Source organism: Bubalus kerabau, chromosome 18, assembly GCF_029407905.1.
Source record: "Bubalus kerabau isolate K-KA32 ecotype Philippines breed swamp buffalo chromosome 18, PCC_UOA_SB_1v2, whole genome shotgun sequence".
Lineage (NCBI taxonomy): Eukaryota > Metazoa > Chordata > Mammalia > Artiodactyla > Bovidae > Bubalus > Bubalus kerabau.
This window is the reverse complement of record NC_073641.1, coordinates 41,810,155-41,829,197: the sequence shown is the minus strand read 5'-3', so window position 1 is coordinate 41,829,197 and position 19,043 is coordinate 41,810,155. Positions and strand designations below refer to the sequence as shown.

The 19,043-nt window shown below is 41.8% G+C and overlaps 1 protein-coding gene across 8 annotated transcripts in view; it reads right to left on the bottom strand.

Moving 5' to 3' along the window:
- Positions 1-19,043, bottom strand: part of ADAMTS12 (ADAM metallopeptidase with thrombospondin type 1 motif 12) — a 384,678-nt gene that overhangs the window by 292,296 nt on the left and 73,339 nt on the right. For 2 of the 8 annotated variants that reach the window (XM_055554964.1, XM_055554965.1), the window contains exon 1: positions 4,412-4,584. The exons of 5 other annotated variants lie outside the window; for them this stretch is intronic. The gene's annotated coding sequence lies outside the window, so the exon portion shown is untranslated. Of the gene's footprint in view, positions 1-4,411; positions 4,585-19,043 lie in introns of those variants that run through there. One more of the 8 variants, XM_055554963.1, reaches the window with a different exon arrangement.

Sequence of the window (19,043 nt, the reverse complement as noted above, 5' to 3'; positions counted from 1 at the left end):
CATGGACTGAAGCATGTCAGGCTACCCTGTCCTCCACTACCCTGCAGCTTGCTCAAATTCATGTCCACTGAGTTGGTGATGCTATCCAACCATCTCATATCTAACCAGACCCTCTAACTCATGTGAAATAATATGGGGGTGGCGCGGAATCTACTCACAGAACTGGGACTAGGAAACAGTCTGTCTTAAATCAAAAGTTTGAGTAAGTGTCATCCATAAGCACACTTGGGAACAAAATGGAAGAGGATTCTAGGGAGGAAGTTATGCAGAGAAGGAGTGGTGGGCAGACAAACTCCTAGAGCTCCTTGCAGGGGAGTTTGGATGCGGGGTCCAGGGGGGATGAACAATGCTCCTCCCAGAGCCTCTCCCTCTCACAGTCATTAAGAACCCAGACATGGAAGGCTCTGGAAATCCACCATGTTCACCCCACCATCTAAAGTGAAACCAATTCAATATTGTAAAGTAATTAGCCTCCAATTAAAATAAATTTTAAAAATAAATAAAGTGAAGGCTGAAGAGAAGGAAGGGACCAAGGACCTTAGGTGAACTGTTTCAGTAGCAATTAAATGCTGGAGTAAGCTGAGGAATAGTCCAGCAACAAACACCTGGAAATTCCACTTGGAGAGCCCCATTATAGAGAGACTGACTGGCACCTCCATTACAATGAACAGAATCTCTCTGGGCACCATGGAGAACTGCCAGGATTTATAATTTATTCCCTACTGTTGGCAAGAGAGAAAACCCTTGCACAAGTGCCCAAAGATAAATGCACAATTATGCTGCCTACATTATTATTTGTATTGTCTAAATGTCCCACAACAAGGACATCAATTCAGTTCAGTCATTCAAGTCGTGTCCAACTCTGTGACCCCATGCACTGACACACACCAGGCTTCCCTGTCCATCACCAATTCCTGGAGCTTGTTCAAACTAATGTCCATCGAGTCAGCGATGCCATCCAACCATCTCATCCTCTGTTGTCCCCTTCTCCTCCTGCCTTCAATATTTCCCAGCATCAGGGTCTTTTCAAATAAGTCTGTTTTTTTAATCAGGTGGCCAAAGTACTGGAGCTTCAGCTTCAACATCAGTCCTTCCAATGAATATTCAGGACTGATTTCCTTTAGGATGGACTGGTTGGATCTCCTTGCAGTCCAAGGGACTCTCAAGAGTCTTCTCCAATACCACAATTCAAAAGCATCAATTCTTTGGTGCTCAGCTTTCTTTATAGTCCCACTCTCGCATCCATACATGACTACTGGAAAAATCATAGCTTTGACTAAACAGACCTTTGTTGGCAAAGTAATGTCTTTGCTTTTTAATATGCTTTCTAAGAAGACAGACTGCAGTACAGACCCACAGTGGGTACACTACATAGGGGCTCCACAGAGTGCACCATGAGGGCAAGGCTGCCATGTCCATCTTATTCAGTCCAGTACCCAGCAGAGGGCCTGGCATATGGTAAACTCTGGAAAGATGAGCCAGCAAATAGAATGAACATGCTACTATGCAAACTTTAGAATAGGCAAGACATATATTGACGTGGGAAGATGTCAAGGTATACAGCTGTATGAAAGTGAAAATGAAATCGTTCAGTCGTGTCCGACTCTTTGCAACCCTATGGACTATAGTCCGCCAGGCTCCTCCATCCATGACATTTTCCAGGCAAATGGGTTGCCATTTCCTTCTCCAGCTATATGAAAGGCATCCAGTTATCAAAGAGTACGACTCCATGTTTACTGTTAGTGATATGTACACGTTTATTTTTTTATATCTTTTCATTTTAAAATTACATACATTCATATAGATAGGCAGCATTTATACTGTGTTGTTCACTGATGCCCATACTCTTCTTTTCTCCAGGAATATGGAAAATTGAACATTTCTGGGCCCTCTTTAGTTGGGTGGGGCCACATGTCTAGTTATAACCAAGAAGTTGTGAGCAAAAGTGACATGTGTCACTTATAGGCCAGAACATTTACATACCAGCATGGGCCTCAGAGTTCTCACCCGCTTCCCAAGTTTATCTTGAAAGTAAGTGTTGAGATCAAGCCTCTAGCAACCTAGATCTTGGAGTGACCATGATGAACAGGTTCCCCAGTCAATATGCATGTAATACTGGAGTGAGAAATAAACTTCTGTGTTCAACCAGGTTTAGGGTTGTCTGTTACCCTGAAGCAACTGTCTGTTGCTTCAGTTGTGTCCAACTCTTTGCAACCCCATGGACTGCAGCATATCAGGTTTCCCAGTCCTTCACTATCTCCCCGAGTTTGCTCAGATTTGGTCGGTGATGGTATCTAACCCTCTGCTGCCGTCTCTTCTTTTTGCTTTCAGTCTTTCCCAGCATGAGGGTCTTTTCCCCAGCATAACCATACCCATTTCTGACAACCATAAGACACACACACACACACACACATCTATACATGTATGCATACATATATGTGTGTATTTACGAATATATATGTGCAAGTATAACATGCATAAAAATTTCAGAAGAATAATCAGATGAAGTTTTATCTCTGAAGGCAAGCTTAGGGAGTTCCACTATTTACTTTATGCAACTCTCTATTTTAAAAATTGTTTTACACTAAACACAGTCATATCTGTAATTACTAAGTTCGATTGCTCCCTCCTCTTGACTTTGCCCATGCATAAATCCAAATCAGCCAATGGGCAATCTTAAGTGGTAGTTCTCTTTCAATGTCTGATACCTTCATCTCCTGGCATCAGCAGCTTTAGCATCCCTGGAAATCATTTAACTAAGGAAGCTAAAATAGGGGGAAGCTTTCTCCTTGGACCAATCTAGCGGAAGCGAGATCTGATAAGCCTGTCTTTCCCTCATTCAGCTTTCTCACCTATGCCTTACTCGTTTCTGCTCTTTCCTTATTTTTCTTCCCTATCATCCCTACTCCCCAGCTACCCAAACACTGTGCTTCTCCTCCAGCCCCATCTAGACTTCCACTGGTTCCTTCCTGTAAGCCACCAATTCTAAGCTTGGCTGTACATCAGAGTCACCTGGTGACTGCACATATCCAGTGTCAGCTGCCTCCCAACCAACTGAATCTATGTATTTAGTGGTGGGATAGAGGTGCCAAGAGTTTTCAAAGCTCCCCAGGTGATTCTAACCAAGGTTAAGAACTGCCTTGGGGAAAGGAGCTGAGGGAGAACCACTACTTCAAACTGAAAACAGCTTGGACATTTTCGTTGACCACCTCCAAGGAGAAAGCATGTTTTCACAGGGAACAAATTTGAAGTTAAAAAACTGAAGTTCAAAGGGATGACACAGAATGGAACCTGCCCAATGTTTCCAGAAACCAGAGGCTGTCCCTCCCACCTCTCCTTGAAAAATAAGTAAAGGGAAAGATGGGATGAAGGGATGAAGAGGCATCCTGAACAGCCAAGCTTTGCCTGCTATTGAAACAAACAGAAATCCTTTTTATTGTAAATCTAGTTATATCCATTTCAACTTTGTTAATATCAGGGCTGCTACTTGCCATTCCAATTCCTTGACAAAGCGGTAGTGCAAAGGGCAGTTTCAAAACCCCATTCAAAGCCCAAATATTAGCCATATCTTCATTTTATTTGAAAGATTAAAACTTGGGTGGAGGAGAGAAATGGTGAAGGAGGTCAAAAGGTATAAACTTACAGTTATAAAATAAGTCATAGGGATGTAATGAACTGCATGACGACTATAGTTAATGATACCAGATTGAATATTTGATGGCTGCTAAGAGAGTAGACCTTAAAAGTTCTCATCAGAAGAAAAAAAACTTTTAACTATGTATGATGACAGATGTTAACTAGACCTATAATGGTGATTATTCCAAAGTATACACAAATATCAAATCATTATATTGTGCACCAGAAACTAATATAATGTTATATGTAAATTATACTTCAATAAAAATAAATACAAATCAAAACCCTGTGATTTCAAATGAGAGTTGTGTGGATTTAACTACCTTCGGGAATGAACACTGGATGATGGATGACCTTTGTGATGACTGATGCCTCGAGAGCCCTTCAAAGCAGCCTGACTTCTGTCCAGATATTACAGGATCAAATCACGTCCAAAATGAAAAGCAAAGAATTCACAGAAGGCAGGATTAAAAGGAATCTGAGAAACCTTCTTCCATAAAAGAACCTCTACATCCAGGCATGATAAGCTAATATTCTGATAACAAGAGTGTCAGCAAGCAAACCTTTAGCTTATCTCATATTAACAAATTTCCAGGGGAGAGATGGGAGGGAGGTTTACAAAGGAGGGGATATATGAGTGCATATAGCTGATTCATTTTGTTGTACAGCAGAAACTAACACAACATTGTAAAGCAATTATGCTCCAGCAAAAAGTTTTGAAAAATTTAGATGCCTGGCCTTCCACAGTCCCAGTCACTAGACAAAAAGAACTTACCTTCAGTTTTAAAAGTGGTCAAGGACCTGTGACCTTCCTGGCCAAAAGAGTTGAGAAGGCCTCCTACCCTGCAGAACTCAAGAAAATGCCAGTTCTGCTGTAGTCTATTTAAATACTATGACCTGAAACTCACACACCTGTTAGCGCTATCCTTCAAACACCTAACACCTGTTGGGTTAGCTATCCCCTCAAACCTTTTAGGATGTATGCAGGCATGCTAAATCACTTCAGTTGTGTCCGACTCTTTGCGAGCCTATGGACTATAGCCTACCAGGCCCCACCATGCTCCTTTGTCCAAGAGATTCTCCAGGTAAGAATACTGGAGTGGATTGCCATGCCCTCCGCCAGGGGATCTTCCTGATCCAGGGATCAAACCCCGCATCTCTTAACATCTCTTGTATTGGCAGGCAGGTTCTTTACCACTAGCGCCACCTGGGAAGCCCACCTTTTAGGATAGTTACTGTCAAAAAGACAAGTGATAACAAGTGTTGGCAAGGACATGGAGAAAAGGGAACCCTGTGCACTGCTGATGGGAATTAAATTTCTACGACCACTATGGAAAACAGTATGAAGGTTTCTCAAAAAATGAAAAATACAACACATGGTCCCTCAACCCCACTTCTGGGTCTCTATCCAAAGGAAACAAAGTCATTCTCTCAAAGATGTACTTGTAATCTCATACTGACTGAAGCATTACTCAGAATAAGCAAGACATGCGAATGACCTTAGTGTCCATCAATGGATGAATATAAAAGAAAAAGTGGTATGTATAATACACACAAACAGTGGAATATTTTTCAGCCTTTAAAAAGAGGGAAATCCTGACACTTTCGACAACATGAATGAGCCTGGAAGGCATTCTGCTGTGTAAAATAATCCAGACCAAAAAAGATAAGTACTACATGGTATGCATCACTTCCATGTAGAATCTAAAAAAATTAAAAGTTGAACTCATACAAATACAGAAAAGTGGTTGCCAGGGGCTGAGAGGTGGGAGAAATAGGAAGAGGTTGGTAAAAAAGTACAACTTTCTATTACATACAATATGAATAAAGTCTGAGAATCTCATATATAACATAATGACTAGTTGATAAGACTGTGTTGTATAATTGAAGTTGACTTAGAGAGTAAAACTTAAATGTTCTCACTTTAAAAAAGGTAAGTGTGTGTTGTAACAGATGTAAAAATTACCTCAATGGGAGAACCATTTCACAATGTATACATCAAATCATTATATTTTAAACATCTTACAGTTTTGTCAATTTTATGTCAGTAATGCTGGGAGAAAAAAACCCACACTATTTCCTGGAGTTACAAGAAATAAAGGTTGGTAAACACTGGGATTAAAAGAGTCATTAATAGCATAATAAACTGCTCACACTTTGATAAGCCTTCTCTCTAAAATAAGACCCCTTCCAACTAGTGTCAAATGGAGTTTCCCAGGAGAAAAACTCTGGGACCCAGAGGAACACAGGAATACTGACCTGCAGGTGACCATAGCTGAGCACAGAGGCCAAAGTGAGCCGGCTCATAATGCCAGAAGGTGCAGATGATGGTAGGGGTGGGGTTCCTCACAAGAGAAATTCAGCACATTCTGAACCACTCTGGACTATGAACACATTTTTTGTAAAGTGGGAATTGCAATACCTGGTTTACTGACTGACTGACCATCATTCATCAGGCACCTTCATTCCCCAACTACTTTATGTACCTACAAACTTGCCCACTTCTTTGGCCATGCATGAATCTCATCATCCACAAAATGAGGATAAGGCCCCACTGGCTAGGTTGTCAAACAGATTCAATAGAAAACTATATTGTAAACCACCTTACCCAATGCCTACATAAAGTATATGTTTAGTTAATGTATTTCCTCTCTTTCTTTTTTGGCTATCAGAAGGATTGAGTGACCATCTGAAGACAAGATTGCGAAGGACGGTAAAAGGCCTTTGTTGTTTGGTCAATACCCTGATTTGGACAAAAGACCAGGAGAGCAACTCAGAGGGCCCCCCTTCTATATGCTACATGCACCGTCTTCCCCTCAAAGCAGGCAGAGGGGAACTGGGTTGACATCACTAGATGGAGTGGTAGAGAGCAGAAGGCCAGAGTATGTCCCAGGACTAGAGGGATGTGGGGCCAACATTCTTGAAGATGCTCTGAACACCTGGCCTCCTGTGAGGGCCCAGGTGACACAACCTGTATCAACCAAGCACAGGAACTGAAGGAGATGCCATTATGATGCATGGACTTGATCACTTTAGAAAAATACAAGACCTGTTCTAGTTTTTACTCATTCAGTAGTCTTACACACATACACAGGGACACACACATCAATTTGGCAAGTGGCTCAGTCATTTGATGCAGATCAAAATCATCATGGAGACATGAAATTCAAGGCACTATACTAGCCTTGCAGGACTGGATGCAGGTAGATGGGGAGGGGAAGCTGAGCACAGAATCCCTGCTCAAAGAGCATAGTCTTAAGAGGACAAAGGACACAGGAGAAAAAAAAACAAAAACATCAGGACTGGAAAATCTGACCTGAGGGCAACATTCAGAAACTGAGTCATTGCAGACAAGGGGGTTTTCCAAAGTACTCACACTGTCAGTTTTGGCCATGGCCCGTTAAACTCTTTTAACAAGATCTGTGTTTTGACCATGTTCAAGAGCCTTCAACTAGTTATTTCTACTACAATCCTCACAGTCTGGAGGTTTTTCCTAGAAATAAATGACCACTGTGGTTTTACATTAACTGGCTTTGGGGATGACACTAAGGTCTTCCTTAGCCAATTAAAAGGTACTTTTTAAGCACCAGCTCATGTTGGATGGCTCCAACTAGGGATTGTAGAGGATACAAATTAAGGAGCAGCAGCAATCTCTTCCTGCAAGCAGCTCACATTCAGTGGGATCCTGTCTCTTGTACCTGCTTGTGAGTACCATTGGCTAAATAACTAGGCATTTTGTGAGCGAGCTGTTAAACAGAAGTGTGATTTCTTGAATAATGGCCCTCCAAAAGATATCATGTCCTAATTCCTGGAGCTGGAGAAAGTTAATTCATATGGCAAAAAAAAAAAAAAAACCATCTTCGAAGATGTGTTAAGAATCTTGAGATGGGAGTATTACCTGGGTGGACCCTTAATGCAGTCTTATAGAAAGACTTATAAGGAGTGCAGAAGGAGATCTGATACAGAAGAGGAGGAGGCCATGTGGCCAGCAAGACAGAAGGTGGAGGGATGTGGTCACAAGCCAAGCACTCCCAGCAGCCACCAGAAGGAAGAAGCAAGGATTAGATGACCCCTTAGAGCCTCCAGAGGTCCTGCTGACATCCCGATTTCAGCACAGTGAAACTGTCTCTCTAATACTGGCCTCCAGGAGTGAAAGAGAATAAATTTTTGTTGATTTATACTCCTAAATTTGTGGTCATTTGTTTCAGCAGACACAGGAAACTAACACTTAAAACCCACTGTTTCTCTTTGTTGTTGTTTGCTACTCATTCCTATCTGACTCTTTCACAACCCCATGGACTAGAGTCCACCAGGCTCCTCTGTCCATAGGATTTCCCAGGCGAAAATACTGGAACGGGTTGACATTTCCTTCCCCAGGGGATCTACCTGACCCAGGGATTGAACCTGTGTCTCCTGTATGGCAGGTAGACTCTTTACCACTGTGCCACCTGAGAAGCCTAAAACCAACCGTGGTGGAGTATTTACACCACAGAAATAGGCAATGAAAAAATCAGAGCTTTTACATTTCAGAGAGCTGGTGTGTTCTCAAAGCATACCTGGGCAGTTTAGCCTGAGACAAACAACTAGAGAACATGCTTCATGGCATGACATGGCATGATGTACTATGTTATGATGTCATATGATGTCATGTGACTTCATACACCAGAAAAAGCACTTAACGTGACCAGGCTCCTTATTCTGATTCTCTCTCAAACAGATTCTATCTGTCCTTACATAGCTCTCTTTACTTTTCTCTGTGGTTTCCTTCTTGAAAAAATAAAAGCCTCAGAACGAACTCATTCACTCTAGGAACATTATTAAGCACCTACTGTGTACCAGAAACAGCACTGAAGGTACAAGGATGAGCAAGACATGATGTCTGTCATTGAGGAGGAGATGCCATTAGTTGCATCAAATAGCCATGACCAAACGCTGCCTGTGAGGGAAAGTCAGAGATGACTGCTAAGGTGTTCCCATCTCCATGATTTTCACTCTTTCTGATCCCAGTGCCAAATCACTGAGATAGTTTGTCACTGGGAAAGGAGAGAACCTCCTTCCCAGACTAATCAAAGAGCTTTCTGAAAGGGGCTGAGTTGAAACGTTTGTTTCTCTGTCAAACATATGCCCAAGCTACTGTCTCCTAAAAAAAACTATGCTGGGCCAAATACAAAACTGAATCCTAACCACAGGCAGGTCGCATTTGTCAAACAAGAGGATGCCGCCCACAGTATCTCTGCAGGGGTGGTGCATATCACCAAAGACGCCTCTGCTCTGGGATACTATGGTAACAGCAACTTAGCAACCATGGCTTGGATGGCTACCTGGCTCCCTGTTCCCCACATCTTCCCCCATGACTCCTCATAAATGTCCTCACCATGAAGACCTCAGGCAGTCTCCTCTGGTGGCATCTGAAGTTAACATCCAGGAGCAGCTAATAGAAAACAGTCTAACCTACTCTTTCTAAGGCACTGCTCCTCTGAATCCTTACCCTCTCTTCATCTCACCACCCCAATAAATGCCTTGAACATTCTTTCAAACTGTAGATGTTAGCAACAGCCAAGCAAAGTGAATATCTCATGATTCATTTCTTTAATGGGAGAGGTACTATAATTGCTATCATTGGGAAATTTGCACAGGGTAACAGATTTACTCCTCCAGGTGTGAGATCTCTTTGCAGCAAAATCTTGTCTATTCATTCATTTAAGAAATGCTTATTGAGGAATTCTCAATGCCAGGATTGAACAAGGTTCTGGAGATTTAAGACATTTAAAAAGCAACCCCTGCCTTCAGAAGGAGACCTACCCAGCATCAGCAAGTGTCAATGGTGGGGTGGTCAGTCAGCATTAAAATGAAGAGCCACACTCCCTGAGGGGCTCCCGCTAATCCTCTTCTCTGAGTCAACATCAACAGTCTATACTGTGCTAATTAGCACAATGTATATAAAAAAATTATTAAGGAGGCCAGGGTCCTGTTCATTAGCATGATGAGTATTAGAAATGTAATCTCATTGAAGAAATAAAAAGAGGTTGAAAATGTATAAACTGCCAAGACAGTTGACCAACACTCTCTGTTCTTACATGAACAAAGTATAAGAATCCAGCATGACCAGAAACATGGACAGGGCACGTGGGGCTTAATCTTCAGTCAGCCCCACACCCACTGATGGGATTAGGAGGATGACTGACCGCACACCATCCTGCCTCGGAATGTGGCCACGTCTGCCTAGAATGAGCAGCTTCAGAGAGCGGGCAGAATCCCGAAGAGGAGACAGAGTTTACTGCACAGATCTGCACACTGTTTTATGCCTGCCTTGTTAATTAATGTTTGTCTGATAAATGTCTATATGTGTGACAGAAAAAAAGAAGTCATGATGCCTGTGCTATAAAAGAAAAAAAGAAGCCTTTCTAATTTGGAAAAAAAAATGACTTTGTAAAGAATGTAAATTACAGAACACTTAAAAATAAATTAAATATAATTATATTTAATTAGAGTCTACTGCAGTCTAAGGAGTAAATAAATACAAATGTATAAAATTAGATTTGTTTGCAATTCAAAATAAGATGATGAGATATTAAAAGAATTCATGCATTAAAGTCATACAAATCCTGGTTCCTCCATCAGTGAGCTATAGATCTGCTGTGAGCTTCAGCTTGATCATTTGTAATACACAGGTCATCTATATCTTAAAGGAGTGTTATACTGGCCCTTCCCTGGGGGTCCAGTGGCTAGGAGTCTGAACTCTCAATGGAGGGGAGCCAGGTTCCACCCCTGGTCAGGGAACGAGATCCCACATTCTGCAACTAAGAGTCTGAATGCCACAACTAAAGACACTGCATGCTGCAATGAAGATTGGACATCTTGCGTGCTGCAACTAAGACTCAATGCAACCAAAGAGATAATCAAATAATCTTTTTAAAGGAGTGTTGTATTAAATGGGATAATGCATTATAATAGGGGCATTCCTGGTGGCTCAGACAGTAAAGAATCTGCCTGCAATGTAGGAGACCTGGGTTTGATGCCTGGGTCAGGAAGGTCATCGGGAGATAGGAATGACTACCCACTCCAGTACTCTTGCCTGGAGAAATTCCAGGGACTGAGGATCCTGGTGGGCTACAGTCCATAGGACTGCAAAGAATGGGACATGACTGAGCAACTAACACACAGAGTACTGACTAAGAGTGCTTAGAATAGATCCCGAACACAGGAAGAAGCACTGTGCATTTTCAATAAGTATTAGTTCCCTCTCTCCCCTGCTCCCTCTATCAATATATAGAAGTCACTAAAGAATCTAGAAATGTATAGTAGATGCTCCATATCTTCAGGATGGGGGACCTGTGGATATGGAGGACCTGCTGTACCACACTATCTTATATAAGGAATTTGAGCAATAATGGATTTGGGGATCCCCCATGGATACCAAGGGACAACTATAGTCAGTACATACACAACTGTATTCAGTACATACACAGTCTTTTAAGGATGTAAAGACCATTCATGATGGCTGCCTAAGTCCTTTCTCAACACTGGTCTATGGAATAAAATGATGCTGGTCAGTTACAGCTGAAAGTGGCTGTAACTTTTTAATATCCCTACATGGAAATGTAAAACCATCAACAAACAACCTCATGCCAACTTTTTACTTTTTAAAAACTATTCACTGAAATCCAAGTTGAAGAATCTCAGTTCTAGTCAAATGATGGAACTGGTGCTAAACTCCCTTCTCCGTGAATCCTGCCAACAATACGTTTCAGTCTCCGTTACAGCTTTTTTAATGGGGAAAAACACAGTATTGAGGCAGGTACTATTTATCAAATACATAGGATACATTAGAAATATATAACATGGAGAATATTCATTTTTTACTGTGTGCATGCTCAGTGGTGTCCGACTCTTTTTGACCACATGGACTGTTGCCCACCAGTCTCCTCTATCCATGGAATTTTCCAGGTAAGAATATTGGATTGGGACTGGGTAGCTATTCCCTTCTCCAGGGGATCTTCCTGACCTAGGGATCAAACCCCCGTCTCTTGTGCCTTCTGCATTGCAGGCAGATTCTTTACCACTGAGCCACCTGGGAAGCCCAATTCTATAATTACTAGCACGTTACTTTCATTCTAGAGGCTGTGGGGTTGTAGTTCTTGCTTCTTTTGTTTGCCCTCTGATGGATGACAGAGGATGAGATGGTTGGATGGCATCACCGACTCAATGGACATGAGTTTGAGCAAACTCTGGGAGACAGTGAAGGACAGGGAAGCCTGGCATGCTGCAGTACAGGTGTTAAAAAGAGTCAGATGTGACTTAGTGACTGAACAACAACAATAGCACATAACTAGCACATTTAGAGAATTTAAAACATAGATTCTATCTAGAAAGATGGTACTGATGAAATTATTTGCAGGGTAGCAATGGAGATGCAGACAGAAAACAGACATACGGACATGGGGCAGAGGGGTAGGGAGGAGAGGGTGAGATGCCTGGAAGAGTAACATGGAAAGTTACATTACCATATGTAAAATAGATAGCCAGTGGGAATTTGCTGTATTTCTCAGGGAATTCAAACAGGGGCTCTGTAACAAGCTATAAGGGTGGGATGGGGTGGAAGATAGGAGGGAAGTTCAAGAGGGAGGGGACATATGTATACCTCTGGCCAATTTATGTTGATGTTTGGCAGAAACCAACAAAATTCTATAAAGTAATTATTCTTCAATTAAAAAATAAATAAAATCTAGCTGCTAAGTCACTTCAGTCGTGTCCGACTCTGTGTGACCCCATAGACGGCAGCCCACCAGGCTCCCCCGAACCTGGGATTCTCCAGGCAAGAACACTGGAGTGGGTTGCCATTTCCTTCTCCAATGCATGAAAATGAAGGTTTGATGCACGATACTGGATGCTTGGGGCTGGTGCACTGGGACGACCCAGAGGGATGGAATGGGGAGGGAGGAGGGAGGAAGGTTCAGGATGGGGAATACATGTATACCTGTGGCGGATTCATTTTGATATTTGGCAAAACTAATACAATTATGTAAAGTTTAAAAATAAAATAAAATTTAAAAAAAAATTAAAAAGAAAAGTGAAAGTGAAGTCGCTCAGTCGTGTCCAACTCTTAGCGACCCCATGGACTGCAGCCTACCAGGCTCCTCCATCCATGGGATTTTTAATAAAATCTAGAGTCTACACTAAAAACCACTATTTCTTTAAAAATAGTGTCACAAGGTGTAAGTTCTTCTGGGTTTTTGCCTCAGTAACATGCTTCCCTCCCTACCGTGGGAGCTGACAGTGACTGAGCCATACTTAGGAAAGAATGTGGCCTACAGTCTGGCTCTCCTTCTAGTCCATACAAAAAAATTAAAAAAATAAGCCAACTGATGCTGAGGAGGAGGATGACAAATCAACAACACAATATCAGATTTTCATTTAATGTTTATTATGTGCCAATCTTTGTCAAAAGACATTTACATCTACTTTCATCTACTTTCTCACTTCCTCCTCACAGGAACCTAATGATAAAGGTTCGACCATCATCTCCATTCTACAGATGAGGAAAGCAAAGATCACAGAAGAGTTATGTCATTTGACAAAGGTCACACAGTAAGTGATGGAGCTAAAAGTTGAAGCTAAGTGTGTCTGATTCTAGACACACATTCTAAATGTGTCTGATTCCATGCTATTATCTTTCTTTGTTGTACTTTGGAATTTCAGTTCTCTTCTAATAGGCAAACAGAAGAAATGTCCACCAGCAAGTCACTTTCTTCTTCTGAAATTTATTTTTCTTATCTACATAATGACTGTTGTAGGAAGAGGGAGACAAAAAGTAGCAAAGATAAAGACCCAAAGGCAGAAGGGAATGTGGAACTCTGGAGGAGATAAAACTCCAGTATTGTTGAAATAGAATGAGAACAGAGAAAAATGACTGGAGACACAAAGGAGCCAGACAGAAAGAGCTCTGTAAGCAGTGGGAAAGGGTTTAGACTGTATTCTGAGGTCACAGAAAGACATTAATGGGTTTTAAACAAGGAACGACATGAGCAGATATACATTTTCAAAATATACAGAGGCAGTAAGTGGAAAATGAATTCCAGGGGTTAGAGTGCAGGCAGGAAGATCTTCAGTCTGCAGTCAGGGTGTGGTGGATGGCACTGGGAAGATGGTAACAGGATGGATGACAGTGAGAGAGAAAAGAGAAATGTACAAGGTAGAATCAACAGGATGCGATGATTCATCGGCTGTGGAAGATAACAGAGGAAGGAGCCCGGAGAATGTGCAGGACTCTAGCTTGTGCCACTGGGTGATACTGATACCATTTACTGAGACAGCGAAACTGACAGAAAAAGGTCGGAAAGGACAATGAATTCAGCTTTGGACAAATTGAGTTTGTGTGACATCCACACAGAGATTATCAGTAAGGAAGCACTTGGAGCTCAAAACAAAGATCCAGGGCAAAAAATAGGAATTTACAAGTTATTTCATATAGACAGAAATGGAAAAAGATGAGATAGAAAGCATGGCATAAAAATGAAATCAAAGAAATGGAACTAAGCTCTGAGAAAGAGTAAAGCCAGGAAGTGGTGGGGGTGGGTAGGGGGGCGGGGGTGGTGAGTGAGAGATGAAGTGACCTGAAACTAACAAATTAAGAAAGTATGAAGTTCTTAGAAAACCAAGGTAAGAGTATAAAATGCTATTGAGAGTTCAAGCAAGTTAAGTCCTGAAGTGTGTCCATTGAACCCAACAGTCTAAGAGGCACTGGTGACCTTGACAAAAGAGGTTTCGATGAAAGGGGCAGGGGTGGAAGGCAGAGGGTAATTAGTTGATGAAAGGGGCAGGGGTGGAAGGCAGAGGGTGGTTAGTTGATGAAAGGGGCAGGGGTGGAAGGCAGAGGGTAGTTAGTTGATGAAACGGGCAGGGGTGGAAGGCAGAGGGTAGTTAGTTGATGAAAGGGGCAGGGGTGGAAGGCAGAGGGTAGTTAGTTGATGAAAGGGGCAGGGGTGGAAGGCAGAGGGTAGTTAGTTGATGAAAGGGGCAGGGGTGGAAGGCAGAGGGTAGTTAGTTGATGAAAGGGGCAGGGGTGGAAGGCAGAGGGTGGTTAGGTGGTGAGAGGTTAGAGAGTGAAGGGGGCAGCAGATGTCTTTGTTCACATGGGAAGTTTTACTACAAAAGAGAGGAAAAAAGAGAGAAGATGGAGAGAAATTGTTTTTTCCTCTGGTGATTAGGGCATGCTTAAATGTCCAGGGACAATGGGATGAGGATGGAGCTAGAGCTAGAGACGACAAAGTAGGGTACAGGGCAGAGAGATGACAACTGATTCTGCAAAGCACCCAAGGAAGCAAAGAGGGCAAGCAGGAGAAAGGATTCAGGAATTAGAAAAATGTCAATCTTTACGCACACTAGTGTGACTTTTTTTATTTTACAAAGGCTGTCAGGAGCCACCAAAAAGCAGAGCCTGGGAAAAGCTATTTCTATTTGCAAAGTTGCTTCAAACACAGGGGACTCTCTGTCAGCAATGGCTCTCAAGAGTTGGCTTAGTCGTGGACCATGCAAGAAGCTTTTACAAAGCCTGACCTTGGGTTACATGCCATAGCAATTAAATGAGAATCTCTAAGGTGGGACACAAGCATCAGTAATTAAGAAACACTAACCCAAGAGGTTCTAATGTGCAGTCAAGTTTAAGAACAAGTCATCTAGAGATTGTATGTGATTTAATATTTACCATTAAGAATGAATTATATATAGTCAGAACCAAAAAGCGGAGAAGGCAATGGCACCCCACTCCAGTACTCTTGCCTGGAAAATCCCATGGAGGGAGGAGCCTGGTGGGCTGCAGTCCATGGGGTCACTAAGAGTCGGGCACAACTGAGCAACTTCACTTTCACTTTTCACTTTCATGCATTGGAGAAGGAAATGGCAACCCACTCTAGTGTTCTTGCCTGGAGAATCCCAGGGTCGGGGAGCCTGGTGGGCTGCCGTCTATGGGGTCGCACAGAGTCGGACACGACTGAAGTGACTTAGCAGCAGCAGCAGCAGAACCAAAAAGAGCTTTAGGGAGCCTTCAGTTTTATCATTTTCAAGTCAAAATAGAGCAGCAAATTAATAAAGGAAATAGAATAGAAAACATTCAAGTGCACTGCCCACAGAAAGGGAAAGCACAATTCTGATTAACATTTAATTGTATGGTTTCATATGAATGAACTGGGTCAAGATGTAAAATACATTTCTTATGGTGGGTCAGGGTCAAACAAGTTTGGAAAACAGTGACTTAACTCCTTTCATAAATGAGAAAATTGAGGTTCAAATAGATTAAAAGGCTACTCTAAAGTCAAACACACACGTGAACGATGGCAAATTCCAGACCAGAATCGAGGTTTCCTGACAACTACTTCCAGGGTACCTAATGGTCCCCTGTTTCCTGGGCATGTTGGTTTCCCCTTCTCAGCAGTATTGTAACCTCCCTGAGAATAAGGGCTACATCTTAAATTCTTTAGGTTTACCTACATTTGCCAATTTCTTTGTTTCCCACATCCTTCTTTCCTTTGGGTTGGATGTGCTTATTGAAATAATTTTTTTATCAAAGTTCTCTTATTCTTTGTTTGAAATCTATTTGTTTTGGTCTCATTTGGGTCATAATCTAGTTCAAGGATTCACAAACTTTATAAGTGGTGAATATTTACAAACTTTTATAAGCTTTTTAAAACAAGCGTATAAAACAAAACCCCTGGGGTTCTTATGAAACCACTGTGATTCCGTCGGTCTGGGGTGGACCCTGCATTTCTCACTTGATCCCTGATGATGGTGTGCTGCTCGGCCTCCATCGCACTTTGAGTAACAAGGGTTTGGCAGATTCAGAATTCAATGTTAACAGTCATTTTCCCCCAGGGGCCCTATTGTATTGTCCTCTGACCTCTACTGTTACTAATGAGAAATTCTATACCAGTCTAGTATTTGCTTTTGGTGACGTTCAGTGTTTTTGATGAAATGCGCCTAGATTTATGTTTGTTTGTCCTACTCAAGGCTTGGGATGCTTCTTCCATCTGAGGATTGAGCCTCTTGTCAATTCTGGAAAATTATGAGCTCATTGGTTCTTCCCATATGGACTTAGGAATCTTACATTACTTTGCAACAGAAGGAACATCCAACATAAATAAGTAAAATGGTAACTCAGAAGATATAAAGGTGCTATGGGAAAAAGACAAAGTTGCTATTTGGATGTGAGGGAGTGCAATTTCAAATATGAGGTCAGGGTCAGCCCCATGGGGAACATGACATTTTAATGAAGATAAACAGTAGGTCCAGGGAGAGAGCATTCCAGGCAGAGGGAAAAACCAATACAAATCCTCTAGTGGGGATGGTTTGAGGGTGGGAACCATAGAGGTACTAGCTTGTAGATCAATGTGTGGGAGGATTTTGGCTTCTATTTAGGAAGGGATGAGGAGCTATTGCAGAATTTTAAGCAGGAAGTGACATAAAGCTGACATTTTCTCAAAGACTCTCTATGACTGCCATGTAGGAGAGCTCCTTTTAGAAGCAAGGAGACAAGTTACACATTTTCCTCCAATAATCTTCAAAAGATATTATATAGGGGTATAAGGATGGGGTTTAACTATGATATTGGCATTGGAATTGGTGAGAAAAATACTGAAGTTGAAATCAGGATGTTCCAACTATCAGCAGTTTTCTTAAAAGGTAGGGCCAATAAATTCCCAATGGTTTGCATGGGAAGTGAGAGAAAGATAAAAGGGATGATGCCAAGGTTTTTGGCTTGAGCAACCAAAGGATGAAGTAATCATGAACTGAGATGGGGAAAGCTGTAAGGAAAGCAAGTTTAGAGAGAGAGGAGGGGGGAGGTCCAGAGTTCAGTCTTGGATGTGTTTGAGATTTTTAGGAGACTTCCAGGTGGAGACATTGAATAATCAGTTCAATGAACATGAGGACTGCCAATATGAACTTGGGAGTCATTAGCATATGTCAGCCTATATTTGTGTTTGGTTAGATCACCAGTGAGTAGAGATAGAGAGAAATAAAAGTTGGCTACAGGTTAGTTTTAGAGCTTACTTAGTTTTAGAGGTCAAGAAGAGACTAGCAAAAGAAACCAAGGAGTGACCAATGATACAGAAAGAGTTTGGTGTCCTGGAAACCATATGAACACAGTGTAACAGAAAGGAGAAAGGGGTTATTTATGTCAAGTGCTGCTGATGGGTTCACTAAGACCTGACTACAAAATTTATGACAGTAACGGTCCTATGAGAAATGGGTCACTAACTGCCCCATTTACAGAAGAGGAACTGAGGTTCACAATTTGTAAGTGTTGGAGCCAGTACCCAAACCAAACCTTCTTGTCTCTAAATCCCTCACCCAATATAATCTTAGAGGAGAATTCAAGTTCAAATCTTTTCATTGATCTGACTCTATAGTCAAACTCATTTGAGAGATGGCTGAAGACTTTGTAATTTTTAAAATGTTGGGGGCCTGGAATTGAGGGAGTACATAAGAGGAAGACATTTCAGTCCTCAAGAAGTTTAAATTTAACTTGCAAACTCAGGTGAAAAGCACTGAAGACAGTGATGCACAGAATGATGCTAAGTCGTGGAGTGCTAAGAATGCAGCAGCAATAATGGAAACACAAGTGTGATCCTCACAATGCAAAGCTCCCCCCACAAAACCCCCACCCTAAGCATGCTGCATTTTACTCTCTGGAGAATGCTACTGGATAAACAGAACATTCATCTGGTAGCAGGAAAAAAATGCTTTAAAATAGATCTGTAAAAATAAAAATCCACTAATGAAGTCAAAGTCCCTTAAATAAGATTTGTGTGATGAATTTCTCTTAGATTGCATACTCCTAAAATTTCCAGCTCCCTGTGACCAAATATTAAGCATGTTTTAATCAGACAATGGCTGCTACTTTTCATTTTCTCTCCAGATTTCAGAATGACAAAAACCAGATGTTTCCAACACAGTAAATCCACTAGCAAAATATTTTTGGCTTTTTACATATCCCCCACCCCCACATGCACTATCTTTTATGTTTATGCTATTAGTCCTCTTAAATTGTAAGCTGTCTCAAATCTATTTACCAGGAAAGTTGGATGGAGAGAATATACAAATGTAAATGAAATAATCTTTAGAAATTTGGACCTGATTCTTATGTAAATCCTATGGGATATCTGAGACCACTAAGAGGTCTGTGCATGCTAAGTCGCTTCAGTCGCGTCCAACCCGCCAGGCTCCTCTGGCCATGGGATTCTCCAGGCAAGAATATGGAGTGGGTTGCCATGCCCTTCTCCAGGGAATCTTCCCAACCCAGGGATTGAACCCACATCTCTTACATCTCCTGCATTGGGAGGCGGGTTCTTTACCACTAGTGCCACCTGGAACACCCTAAGAGGTCTGTGGGCACCAGCAAAACAAGGACTACA